The sequence below is a fragment of the Thalassophryne amazonica genome, chromosome 17 (assembly GCF_902500255.1).
Source record: "Thalassophryne amazonica chromosome 17, fThaAma1.1, whole genome shotgun sequence".
NCBI classification, from domain to species: Eukaryota; Metazoa; Chordata; class Actinopteri; order Batrachoidiformes; family Batrachoididae; genus Thalassophryne; species Thalassophryne amazonica.
The window spans coordinates 3,292,478-3,306,824 of NC_047119.1; positions in this window are offsets into that span (position 1 = coordinate 3,292,478).

Genomic DNA, 14,347 nt, shown 5'->3' on the forward strand with positions numbered 1-14,347 from the left:
AACCTTGTTGGAGCTGGATGTACTTATTATTATTATTACACAACTTGTTTTCGTAGCCGCTAACGACTGGGAGTAAAAGAACTGAAGGTTGAATTTTGACTGATTGTGATGTGATGCTTAGTGTTCCAGGCAGATGCAGAACAGCTGATAACTGCAACAGACGAACGAGATGTGCTGACCTCCGACGATAAGAGTAAAGAAAGAAACTGTTTTTCCTTACAGCTGCGCTTATTGACGTATGTGTTTATGTTACGGGAAGAAACTTGTCTCGCGTTGTCCCCCCCCCCCCCCTTAGGACAAGTTTTATGATGTGATGAGGGATTCACTAATAAAAAGAGCGAAGCGCAGGCCAGACTTTAGTGTAGCTTTGGTGTACAGCCTGGCCGCACTCCGCGCGTAAAATTTGACTTTCTGTCTCACTGGTGTTTCTTGACTCTGTTTGTCTTATCAAAGGTTTTAAGAATGTTTGGAGGAGAAAATACCCAACATTGACTGGGGGCTCGTCCGGGAGCTCAACAATACCGGAGGTGTCCAGCGGAGGTCGTCAAGTCCAGACGTAAATCCTTGGCCAAGGTCCGATCGATTGATCGTGTCTGCAATTGTCGACCACCGTTGGCATCGTCTGGTTGACGAGATTTCCCGAAGAAGACAGACAGGAAGTCGAGTCAGTGAGTAAAATTTCTTTGTAAACAGTACTGAGTGAGTGGTGATCAGATCACATAAACAGTTAAATTCCGCAAGCGATGATACAGAATCGTCTGTTATGCAAAGCAGTTAAACTCTGTAAGGAGGGTGCGGACTCCTCTGTTTATATACGCGTACCGGTAGGGGATAAAAGTGATCACATAAAACAGTTAAACTCCGTAAGCGATGATACAGAATCGTCTGTTAATGAAACACAGTTAAACTCTGTAAGGAGGGCGGGACTCCTCTACGGTTGCGAGGGACGCACGTAGTTAAATTCCGGAAAGGAGGATACGGACTCCTCTGTTTTAATACGTAAAGGAAATCCCGGGTAGAAATACGTGCACTGTAAAAAAGCAGTTAAATTTGGCAGGGACGGCGGAGTCCCCTAATGCAGGACATTAGTTAAATTTCACGGGAGGGCGAGCTCCCCTGGCATAAGAATACGCGTACGATTATTAAAAGTGTTTCTATGTGTACATAGTGTTTTGTGTAAGTGTAAATAACTGTGTGAAAGTGTAATACTTTGGACAACGTTAGTGACAACCGTGCGTGTGGAAGCAGCAGGCAAGTGATTCCGCTTCCTACGGGGAGGTGAAAGGAATCAACCACATGACGGCAAATTAATTGTCACGTCCAAAGAAAGTGTGAAAACTTCAGATTTAGAACACCCTAGGTGTGCCCCCGTCTGAAGTCCAAATTATAACAAGGGATAATAAAAATGGGGGGTAAGACGTCTATAAATAAGGGAAATTTATCAACTGACGACTGGAAATTTATGGAAGCAAAAAATCCAAAAACAACAAAGAAATTGGAGACCTGGATAAATAAACATGACTTTGACGGACGACTGAACCTGATCAGTATACAGAAGCTGAAGAAGGAGTTAGAACAGCAACATAAAGGTGATGAGAAAAAGATGCAGAAAGTAGGGGCAGATTTAGTGGCATTTTGGGAGGAGGAAGCAGAGAACAGACAGAAGGGAGCAGAGAAGCGACGATTAGAGAAAGCAAGGAAAAAGAAAGCTGTAGGTAAGGCAGAAGAAGATGTGATAATTCAGCACAGAGAACCAGAACAGCCTCAGCAACCACCGCCGGCTGGATCGTCGGTGACAACACCCTTATCTCCTCTACCAGAGGATGACGATGTACTGCCACCACAGTATGATTTAGCAGTAAAACCTAAGGTAAAAAGTGAAAAAAAAACAGAAAAACCAGAAAAACCACAAACACGCAGTCAAGCGAAAGTGCCTACAGCCCCTCCCATGGTGGAACACAGTGACCAGGGAGGTGCCTATCCTATGATAGAAGTACCAAATCCTTGTGCAGGAACAGCAGGATATCGATCAACCATGCTCGTATATCGAACATGGAATGCTGATGATATCAAAGCAGCAGTCGACATGATACCATCGCCACATGTCGATATTGAGGGATTTATGCAGGATATAGAAAACATTAGAAGTTCTTACCACCTTAGTGGACCTGAAGTCCAACAGGTGTGGATGAAAGCATGTGGCCCTAAATGGAGTCAGGTACGCGGAGACTGGAATCCTGCAGACCAGGATGGCGTACCATTGCCACATGATGATCCAGTCTTAGAAACAAGAGTGGAAGCTATGATTACACGGGCAAAAGGTGTGTTAGGACCAAAGATAAATTATACTGAAATGACCAGGACAACTCAGAAAGAAGGAGAACCATGGATAGAGTTTAGATGCAGATTTGAGAGTGTATTTAGAGTCCATAGTGGCATATTGCCAGGAACACCAGTGTATGAAAACAAATTGAAAAATATTTCACCTGTGAAGCTGACAATGACCGATTTGATTCATGATAGCAACTCAACAGCTGTCATAACAGTAACAGGTGCCACTGAAGATGTTTCAAAATTGAGATTCACAGGTATGCCATTACATGTGTCACTTTGTAAACCATATTTGACAGAATGGCAAGAATTGGGACTGACAGTCATAACAGCTTTGTCAGCCACTGATTGGAGCAGAGTTGGACCACGAACGGAGTTCAGTCCATCAACTAAATGTTGTTGTATAAAGTGCCAGTTAATGTCTCATTGGTGCTGACAGCTGGAACACACATTGATGTGTCCACTTCACAATCCTGAGTGTTTCAGTTGAGTCCTGAAGAGGATGATCTTCTCTCTTCTGTACCATCAGGATTGTGGACAACAGGTCCTTCAGACGTAGGACTGATAAAAAATGCACAACCTGTAGTTATAAGACCAAAAACAGAATACAGACCATGTGTAGACAGTATCCATTGAAACCTGATGCAATTGAAGGAATCAGGCCAGTAATAGAGGATTTATTAACAGCAGGAGTAATAGTGCCATGTCCAGATTCACATGAGCCTTTTGTCCCCAGCAAGACATATTTCGTGTATGTCCTTGCTATTATCACAACCACATCTTACGGTAGAGCGCTGTACAACATTGAATCCATCCACATTGATACCCTTACCTGAGGATGGTGAGCCGCACAATTGTCTTGATGTAGACGAAAGCACGCCCAGACCTCCAGGACACACCCATTCCAAACAGTACAATTGCGTATGTGGATGGTTCTTCCACTAAAAACGCTTATGGACAAACACAATCTGGATATGCTGTTGTCACAAATTCAGAAGTATTGGATTCTGCTTCATTGCCATCCTCATTTTCAGCACAAGCAGCTGAATTAGTTGCTTTAACTGCAGCTTGCTATCTGTTTAAGGTACGGCTGTAACAATTTATACAGACAGCCAGTACGCTTTTAGCACAGTGCATGTGTTTGCAAAACTGTGGGAAGAGCGTGGAATGGTGACATCATCTGGAATGACTCATGCCACTCTCCTAACTGCACTAATGAAAGCTGTGAAATTGCCTAACCAAATTGCTATATGCAAATGTGCGGCTCACACCAAAGGCTCTGACAGTGTTTCAAAAGGAAATGACGTTGCTGACAAACCGCAAAGGCGGCAACAGCTCTTTCTATTTTTCTCCTATATGACACCCCTCCGGATATGACCACAAAAGAAACGCATATTGCCAAAAAATATGTTTAAATGGGCAGCTATTATGAGCCATGGCGTGACGCATGTCTCATCAGGGGGTATGATATCGCGATTGCAATCTATTTTTTGTCTTTATGGGTTCGATGCATATGCAAAACAGCATTGTAGAGCATGCATGACGTGCAAAACACAACTCACAAGGCAATTTGAGACCCCAAAGAGGCAAATTTCCAACACCACAATATCCCTTTCAAGTGATTCATATGGCTTATATACAGCTGAGTAAACATGAAGGGAAGGAATTTTGTTTAGTCATAATTGATGCCTTCTCAAAATGGGTAGAATTGTTCCCTACAAAACATGCAGGTGCACTTACAGTGGCTAAGGCATTGTGCAAAGACATCATTCCATGATTTGGAATACCAGAAACAGTCTATTCAGATAATGGAGCGCATTTTGTTAATACAATAGTGCAATACGTAGGAGAAGCGCTACAGGTCAATCTCAAAAATCATTGTGCTTATCATCCACACAGTGCCGGATTAGTGGAAAGGACAAAGGGCACAATAAAAATAAGATTAAGGAAATGTATAGAAGAGACAAAACGAACCTGGATTGAATGTTGGACCTAGTAAAATTGTATATGAGAATAACACCAACACCATCAGGGTTAACACCATTTGAGATACTTTATGGACGACCATATCGTCTACCAATTTGACATGGATACTAAAACAGCAGATGAGGAACAAACATTAGCAAATTTTATGAAAAAGACATTAACACAGAAAGAGATAACTTAAACACATTTACTGCCGAATAATTTTGATCTTCCACAGGACGGCCTTCCAGTAGTCTAGCCAGGAGACTGGATGTTCATCAGAGTCCAGTCCTCGTTGGGAAGGTCTATACCAAGTGCTGTTAACAACACCAACTGCAGTAAAGATAGCGGAGAGATCAACGTGGATACATCACTGTAAGATACAGCGTGTGTTGGCGGCCTCCACAGTGTAAGGGGAAGTCTGGCTACAAAGGGAGTCTATTTAATTAGCAATAGATTGTCTCAATGCCAGTGAAGCAGGGAGATCCTTGCACTATTAGGTGAGGTGGTTAACAACACTGTATCCTAGCAATCATGACTGAACTACAGCAGACCCCGGAGCGGCGTGCTCAGCGCCGCCGCTGCCGGACTGTTGGTAGGGCAGCCGGTTGCGTTGTGATCTTAGTGTGTTTCGTGCTCCTCGGATTCCTGGCCTGGTGGTTGACCCAAGAATTGCAGCTCACTGTGGACCGAGCCAGAGAACAACGCAAGCAACGTCAGAAGAGGTTTATTCATAATGTGAATGAGACAGATGGACACCCTCATATATACCATACTAATATGTGGTACAGATATGTTCATTTATTGGCTATGGAATTACGTTACTAATTGTTATGTTTGTTCGCAAATGCCTATATCCTCAACACACCCAGCTCTGACGGCTAAACCGTACCCTGCTAGGGTGACAGAATGTCTTATCATACGGATGCATAATCAAACTGTATTTCGGGGGCAGCAGTTCTCAGCAAATCTGATAAGATGTAACACCACTTGCCTCAGTGCAACCACTTATATGATAGGGATTTCAACAGAGGACGTACAAGCGTGCCCAAGTGCTGCTCCATTGACTAGACTGAAGGGAAACGCAAAAATATCATCACGTTAAATTGTCATCACAACGGCCGTTCCCAATTTGCTTTTACGGGACAGGGAATAAAAATGTAGGTAAAATTAAGAAACGTCTGTGTACCCAAACGTATGTTTTATCAAATAATTTAAGCCTAACCAAAACATAATATGTGGATGGTACTTATCTTCATCACATTGGACGGGGATGTAATTATACAGGCTCCTGTCTATGGGGAACGGATGAATCATGTGCTTATGTTAGTAAGTTTTTGCTACCACCTGTAAATGGTATTCCGGTGTATGATGACATCTATTGGCTTTGTGGTTCCAGACTGTACATGAGTCTCCCACCAAATTGGGGTGGTGTGTGTGCACCTACCCAGGTGACTGACCATACATATGTGGTAGGACCTCCACAGAGAAGAATGGCAGCACCAGACGGAGGAGATTGATATACCCAGATGTGTTACCACATAATCACATGTGGGGCTCGGATGTACTAAAGGACCAAAAAATTGTGGTCTGTAGGAGATAAAATAGCACATTCATTGTTCCCCTGGATAGGAGTGGGAAAAAATTCATTAATGATTGAAACTCTGAATTATCGATTGGGTCTGTTCATGAATGTAACTAAAAAAAAGAATAGTAGCAGCTCAAAACACTGAAATAGATGCTTTACGTACCATGGTGATGCAAAATCACATGGTTTTAGACTTGCTTACTGGTTCACAGGGAGGAGTTTGTGTTCTGCTGAACACAACATGCTGTACTTTCATCCCAGACTCCATTCATTCAGTGGATATGCAGGACGCATTGGAAGAGCTGAATAAACTTCGTGATGCAATGCATAAAGACACCCTAGCCGTGAACCAGTGGAATCCCTGGTCCTGGTTGACTTCAGGACCATGTTGGCAGTTACTATTGAAAATGGTGACACCAGTTATTATAGTCCTAATTCTGATTGGACTTTGCATGTGTTGTGTGATCCCTTATATCAAAACAATGGTTGGCAAAATGGTGTCAAATACATTTGTACAGTGTAATCTGGCCTTCCAACATACTATGCCAAAATATCAAGCATTGAAACAGTCAGACCTTAGTGGAGAAAACTATAATGACTGTACTGAGAATTATGATGATATTGAAAAGCTCACAACTCCAGTTCAAGCTTGAACTGTTGACGTGATGAGTTAACACACTCTTAGCCTATGAAGCTTTAGCTGAAAAAGTAATAGGACAAGTGGTGTAGTCGAATAATACAGAAAAACGATTCATTTATACCAGTCGGTAGGAGTGATGTATGGTGGTGGTGTGGTGATAACAGAATCTTTGACAGACTGCCACGAAATGTGTCAGGTTATTGTGCATTAATATCATTATTGTTACCCATGACCCCTGAAGACGTTACGACATATGCAGCCTCTCTTATTCCTGAGGATTGGCAGAAAGGCATAGCCAGACATAGAGTAAAAAGAGATTGGAAAGGAGTAGGAAATCCAACATATATTGACGCAATAGGAGTCCCCAGAGGAGTGCCTGACGAGTATAAACTGGTTGATCAAATAGCAGCTGGATTCAAATCTTCCATCTGTTGGTGGTGTTCAATTAATAAAAACGTGGACAGAATAGATTAAGTTAATGAACTAACTAACTAAGCTGGGTGATGCCTACTATATGTTTAACAGGTGATAAACAGGTGGGAAATGTTAAGGATTTATATATATATATATGTTATCACTGTTAAACATTTGTACCTTTTGTCTTCTTTCTGATGAGAACGGTGTTGTGCTGTTTGCACTTAAACCCGAGAATGTACGTGTTATTCAACCTTGTTGGAGCTGGATGTACTTATTATTATTATTACACAACTTGTTTTCGTAGCCGCTAACGACTGGGAGTAAAAGAACTGAAGGTTGAATTTTGACTGATTGTGATGTGATGCTTAGTGTTCCAGGCAGATGCAGAACAGCTGATAACTGCAACAGACGAACGAGATGTGCTGACCTCCGACGATAAGAGTAAAGAAAGAAACTGTTTTTCCTTACAGCTGCGCTTATTGACGTATGTGTTTATGTTACGGGAAGAAACTTGTCTCGCGTTGTCCCCCCCCCCCCTTAGGACAAGTTTTATGATGTGATGAGGGATTCACTAATAAAAAGAGCGAAGCGCAGGCCAGACTTTAGTGTAGCTTTGGTGTACAGCCTGGCCGCACTCCGCGCGTAAAATTTGACTTTCTGTCTCACTGGTGTTTCTTGACTCTGTTTGTCTTATCAAAGGTTTTAAGAATGTTTGGAGGAGAAAATACCCAACAGTGGGATTACTGAGTGTGCGACCTCACACTCATCTGGACTGTCTCTGTTCTTTGCCAGCAGTACCAGGTCTGACTGCTGAAGACAGCGGCCACCTGGGGCGCAGGGCTTGGCGGCTCCGGTGTTCTTCAGCTCCGTTGGCGGTGGAAGCTGTGTGGATCCGGCTTTTCTCTCGCCAGGCGTCTTCTATCGTCGAGCCTGCCCACACGTCACCTGGTGTATGATTGACAGTCGCTGTATTGTTATTGTCTGTACATCGTTGTGTGATTCACAACATTAAATTCTTACTTTTTGGCTTATCCATTGTCCGTTCATTAACGCCCCCTGTTGTGGGTCCGTGTCACGACACTTTCACAACATTAACAGTATTCCCTGAAAACTCCCTTCTGTCTGATCATTTCTTAATAACATTTACATTTACTCTGATGGACTACCCAGCAGTGGGGAATAAGTTTCATTACACTAGAAGTCTTTCAGAAAGCACTGTAACTAGGTTTAAGGATATGATTCCTTCTTTATGTTCTCCAATGCCATATACCAACACAGTGCAGAGTAGCTACCTAAACTCTGTGAGTGAGATAGATTATCTCGTCAGTAGTTTTATATCCTCATTGAGGACAACTTTGGATGCTGTAGCTTCTCTGAAAAAGAGAGCCTTAAATCAGAAGTGCCTGACTCCGTGGTATAACTCACAAACTCGCAGCTTAAAGCAGATAACCCGTAAGTTGGAGAGGAAATGGCGTCTCACTAATTTAGAAGATCTTCATTTAGCCTGGAAAAAGAGTCTGTTGCTCTATAAAAAAGCCCTCCGTAAAGCTAGGACATCTTACTACTCATCACTAATTGAAGAAAATAAGAACAACCCCAGGTTTCTTTTCAGCACTGTAGCCAGGCTGACAAAGAGTCAGCTCTATTGAGCCGAGTATTCCTTTAACTTTAACTAGTAATGACTTCATGACTTTCTTTGCTAATAAAATTTGAACTATTAGACAAAAAATTACTCATAACCATCCCAAAGACATATCGTTCTCTTTGGCTGCTTTCAGTGATGCCGGTATTTGGTTAGACTCTTTCTCTCCGATTGTTCTGTCTGAGTTATTTTCATTAGTTACTTCCTCCAAACCATCAACATGTCTATTAGACCCCATTACTACCAGGCTGCTCAAGGAAGCCCTACCATTAATTAATGCTTCGATCTTAAATATGATCAATCTATCTTTATTAGTTGGCTATGTACCACAGGCTTTTAAAGTGGCAGTAATTAAACCATTACCTAAAAAGCCATCACTTGACCCAGCTATCTTAGCTAATTATAGGCCAATCTCCAACCTTCCTTTTCTCTCAAAAATTCTTGAAAGGGTAGTTGTAAAACAGCTAACTGATCATCTGCAGAGGAATGGTCTATTTGAAGAGTTTCAGTCAGGTTTTAGAATTCATCATAGTACAGAAACAGCATTAGTGAAGGTTACAAATGATCTTCTTATGGCCTCGGACAGTGGACTCATCTCTGTGCTTGTTCTGTTAGACCTCAGTGCTGCTTTTGATACTGTTGACCATAAACTTTTATTACAGAGATTAGAGCATGCCATGGGTGTTGTATGGCTGGGGGGGCCTGGCTGCCTTTTTGTTTCTGTCTTTTGTCCTGTCTTTTGTTTTTCCTTCCAGGTGGCTTGCATTTGGGACTGAGTGGCAGTGTAGCTGAGTTTATCAGGATCTCACCCTGATCACCTGAGGCTGATCACCTGCGGCTCGTCAGGACTCACAGCTGTGGTGCATCTACATGGATTGGAACATGGTGGCATTTAAGACTGGAGTACACAGTGTGTATTTGCCAGAGACTCGACCTTGTGACCAGACGGGTGAGATCGTCGTCTCAAGAGCCATCTCATCATCAGTGGATGCAGAGAACGTCCAGGTTTGATGCATGGTCTGTGAAAGAGGAGGGGGTGAGGTCTCACGCTCGTCAGCACACTTCCTGAGGTACGTTAGATTTTGTGACTAACATTTATACAGTCAGTAAATGTGGTGTCCCTCACACCTTATTATATTGAGCTGTATGTTGGTCGTTTAAATCAGCTTCCACTGCAGTGGAGTTTTGTGAACAGGGTGTTCTATGCCTGCAGGGTGGGAAGCTGATTTGCAATTAAGCCAGGAAGTGTTTGCTGTTTGTACACCTTTGAGTGGTCTCTCTGTGTGTTGAGTGTGGACTCACATAATGATTTCTTCTTTCACAGACTCGGTTTGTCGCGGCCACCTGGGGGGTGTCGGCGGGGTCCTTGGGTCCGAACTGGTTCTGGCTCCGGACCGTTAGCGCTGCTGGGAGCGCACCGCATTCCACCACGCCAGACCGCGCACTTTTATATTTTTCACATCACTGTTATGTTTATTAAACTCTGTTATCCTTTGTACTGTGCTCTGCTTATTTTATACTGGGTCCTTCAAACGCTGGTCGGTTCTCCGGGCTGCGTCCGACACATAACAATAGGTATTAAAGGCACTGCGCTGCGGTGGTTTGAATCATGAATCAGTCAGGTTTTAGAATTCATCATAGTACAGAAACAGCATTAGTGAAGGTTACAAATGATCTTCTTATGGCCTCAGTGGACTCATCTCTGTGCTTGTTCTGTTAGACCTCAGTGCTGCTTTTGATACTGTTGACCATAAAATTTCATTACAGAGATTAGAGCATGCAATAGGTATTAAAGGCACTGCGCTGCGGTGGTTTGAATCATATTTATCTAATAGATTACAATTTGTTCATGTAAATGGGGAATCTTCTTCACAGACTAAGGTTAATTATGGAGTTCCACAAGGTTCTGTGCTAGGACCAATTTTATTCACTTTATACATGCTTCCCTTAGGCAGTATTATTAGACAGCATTGCTTAAATTTTCATTGTTACGCAAATGATACCCAGCTTTATCTATCCATGAAGCCAGAGGACACACACCAATTAGCTAAACTGCAGGATTGTCTTACAGACATAAAGACATGGATGACCTCTAATTTCCTGCTTTTAAACTCAGATAAAACTGAAGTTATTGTACTTGGCCCCACAAATCTTAGAAACATGGTGTCTAACCAGATACTTACTCTGGATGGCATTACCCTGACCTCTAGTAATACTGTGAGAAATCTTGGAGTCATTTTTGATCAGGATATGTCATTCAATGCGCATATTAAACAAATATATAGGACTGCTTTTTTGCATTTGCGCAATATCTCTAAAATTAGAAAGGTCTTGTCTCAGAGTGATGCTGAAAAACTAATTCATGCATTATTTCCTCTAGGCTGGACTATTGTAATTCATTATTATCAGGTTGTCCTAAAAGTTCCCTGAAAAGCCTTCAGTTAATTCAAAATGCTGCAGCTAGAGTACTGACGGGGACTAGAAGGGGAGAGCATATCTCACCCATATTGGCCTCTCTTCATTGGCTTCCTGTTAATTCTAGAATAGAATTTAAAATTCTTCTTCTTACTTATAAGGTTTTGAATAATCAGGTCCCATCTTATCTTAGGGACCTCATAGTACCATATCACCCCAATAGAGCGCTTCGCTCTCAGACTGCAGGCTTACTTGTAGTTCCTAGGGTTTGTAAGAGTAGAATGGGAGGCAGAGCCTTCAGCTTTCAGGCTCCTCTCCTGTGGAACCAGCTCCCAATTCAGATCAGGGAGACAGACACCCTCTCTACTTTTAAGATTAGGCTTAAAACTTTCCTTTTTGCTAAAGCTTATAGTTAGGGCTGGATCAGGTGACCCTGAACCATCCCTTAGTTATGCTGCTATAGACTTAGACTGCTGGGGGGTTCCCATGATGCACTGAGTGTTTCTTTCTCTTTTTGCTCTGTATGCACCACTCTGCATTTAATCATTAGTGATTGATCTCTGCTCCCCTCCACAGCATGTCTTTTTCCTGGTTCTCTCCCTCAGCCCCAACCAGTCCCAGCAGAAGACTGCCCCTCCCTGAGCCTGGTTCTGCTGGAGGTTTCTTCCTGTTAAAAGGGAGTTTTTCCTTCCCACTGTCGCCAAGTGCTTGCTCACAGGGGGTCGTTTTGACCGTTGGGGTTTTTCCGTAATTATTGTATGGCTTTGCCTTACAATATAAAGCGCCTTGGGGCAACTGTTTGTTGTGATTTGGCGCTATATAAAAAAAATTGATTTGATTAGATCATTTGTGTTACATTAAAGTCACCATATTTAAAATCAGTGGAACAGCATTCTTTAAATAAATACTATTTATTGAAAATATTGCATGTAGTCCATCTGAAACAAAGGCTTGTTTTTATATAACACACAGAGACAGGTTGACATTCGAACTACAGCCATCAACATTGGAATGAAGATTGAATGTCTCCTTCTGATTTCATTCTGTCTGGTTAAGAAAATAATTACTGCAAATGTCATTCAAGCTTAAATGATAGTATTATGTTTAAGCATGCATAATTTAAAATTCTGTAAAGCAGCATCCTTTTAAATGGTAACGTCCTTTGCACTCAGCTCAGCATGATGATAACAAGACAAATAAAAAGGTAAACGTCCATAAGAAATGGGATTGCATTGTTTGCACGCAGATGTTATCTTGGTGCAACGTGTTCTTCTACTTCTGCAGTGACACCAGCAGTGAAATGGAGTCTGATCAAAGTACAGAAGAAAGTAAGAGTCAAGTCACATTCATGAGCAGCAAATGCAGTTTTGTCAGACGATCAGGTTAAAATCAGCTAGTCTGATGTCAATTTTCAGGTCCGCAACTCATCTGCAAAGAATGTGGGACACTTTCAAAACATTGTCACATGAATTACATCTCATCTGCAGGTGCATCATAAAACACATAACCAAAATTATTGCATGATTTCTCCATCTAGAGAAATTTTTTTTTTTCATTTTTAAGATACTATCAGGCGTAAAAACTAAGAACCTATGAGACAAATGTCATGAATTATTGTTTTTAATCATCACAGGACTGAGATTAAAATAAAAATAAAAAACACGCACTAAGATTAAGAGTAAGAATAAGACTGTATTGGCCTGAATATAAGACGGCTCAAATACACTGCCAGGTGTATTTGAAGATTATAAGACAACTCAGCTTGTTTTTTTGTTTGTTTTTTAAGAAAATGCTTTAACTTGAAAATAATGCGAGTACAACAGTGGTTCAATAAACAGTACAAACGGGCTTCTCTCGGCTCCTGAGCATCAAGTTAGTCAATCAGTTCCCCACAAGTGGAACGTTTTGCTTTCTATGCATGCAGAACTTTTTAGATGGGTAAACAAAAGCTGCTCAGAGATTCCCGTGAAGGGATGAGGAAAGGGAACTAAAACAGTTAACACACACACACACACACTTACCAGTTTTGGTTGGCCGAAACACAAAAACTCTGACATACAATAAATACTACAGGGTGATCCCACCCCAGCTGCCTGGACTCTAATGAGGAGTTATGATGCAATGTGTATAAGAAAGACAGGCAAATGTAAACAGCACATGATGTGGGGTGATTGTTCTGTTCTCAAAATAAAATCTCTCCTGGTGCAGTTTGAGCAGTAATCTTATTAATGTTACATAGTGACTGTGATGTTAAAATGAAGAAGTTACATTTATTTCACATGAAATAACTAGCCATGCTAGCTTATTATATACCAGGCAAAATGCAGTACGTCACAATCTGTAGCATGTTTGAATCCTCAGTTTGTACTTGGTAGTAGATAAAAAGTACCCAGATTATCTACTGTCTCCACTAAGTACAGATGGAGTACACTACGTCATCCCATGAGCCAGACTTCCTGCTAAAATTCGAAGAAGACAGCAAACATACATGAAAACAACAGCAGCGTCCAAGAGGCCGTGGCATTCTACAAACATACATCAGAAATGCAAAATTAAAGTTTTTGCAGCATATTTGGCATATCAAACATGTCGGAACGTCAAGGGCATTCTGTCTGAAAAAGGGGCGGCTGGACACACGAGCGTGTGGTCAATGTGACATTAGCCAGAGCAGCAGCCACCTCTACATGTATTTCAAGAAAATGTTTGATTTCATCACAAATAACTCACTCATTCAGTGCCTGATGGTACCAGATCGCCCTTTTCATGTGACTACTAATTATTTGATTTTAAAAAATGCATGCATATGTAAAATAGTTCAAAGTAAGTCCCTTTGGCTCCTCCCTTGTTTGCACTCGGGGTCGCCACAGCAAACCTGAGGTCGATCAGCATGTTGAACTAGTTGACAACATTTATACCAGATGCCCTTCCTGACACAACTCCACGTTACATGGAGAGATGTGGCAGGGGTGGGGTCTGAACTGAGGACCTTCTGCACTGGAACCAAGTGCACTAACCACTTGGCCACCACCTCTACACCATATGTAAAATAGTTCATGGAGTAAAAAAAAATAAAAAATAAATAAAAATTCCCCATGCAAAACAGAAGTTACTATGGGTCACCTGGTACACTGATATCATCACAGGACAAGAAAAACCTAAAACATGTTTTGCTTTTTACAATGTGTCCAACGTGCAGATATGGTATGCATACTATGTGTCATCTTTTAAAATCTGTGTCAAAAGACACGTAAGATGACAACAGTGTATTACGTCCAAACTGTGTCAGACTACTCGCTTGCTTACTTCTAGTATGTACTGCGGTAATGGGCGGGAAGTACGTACTAACAGA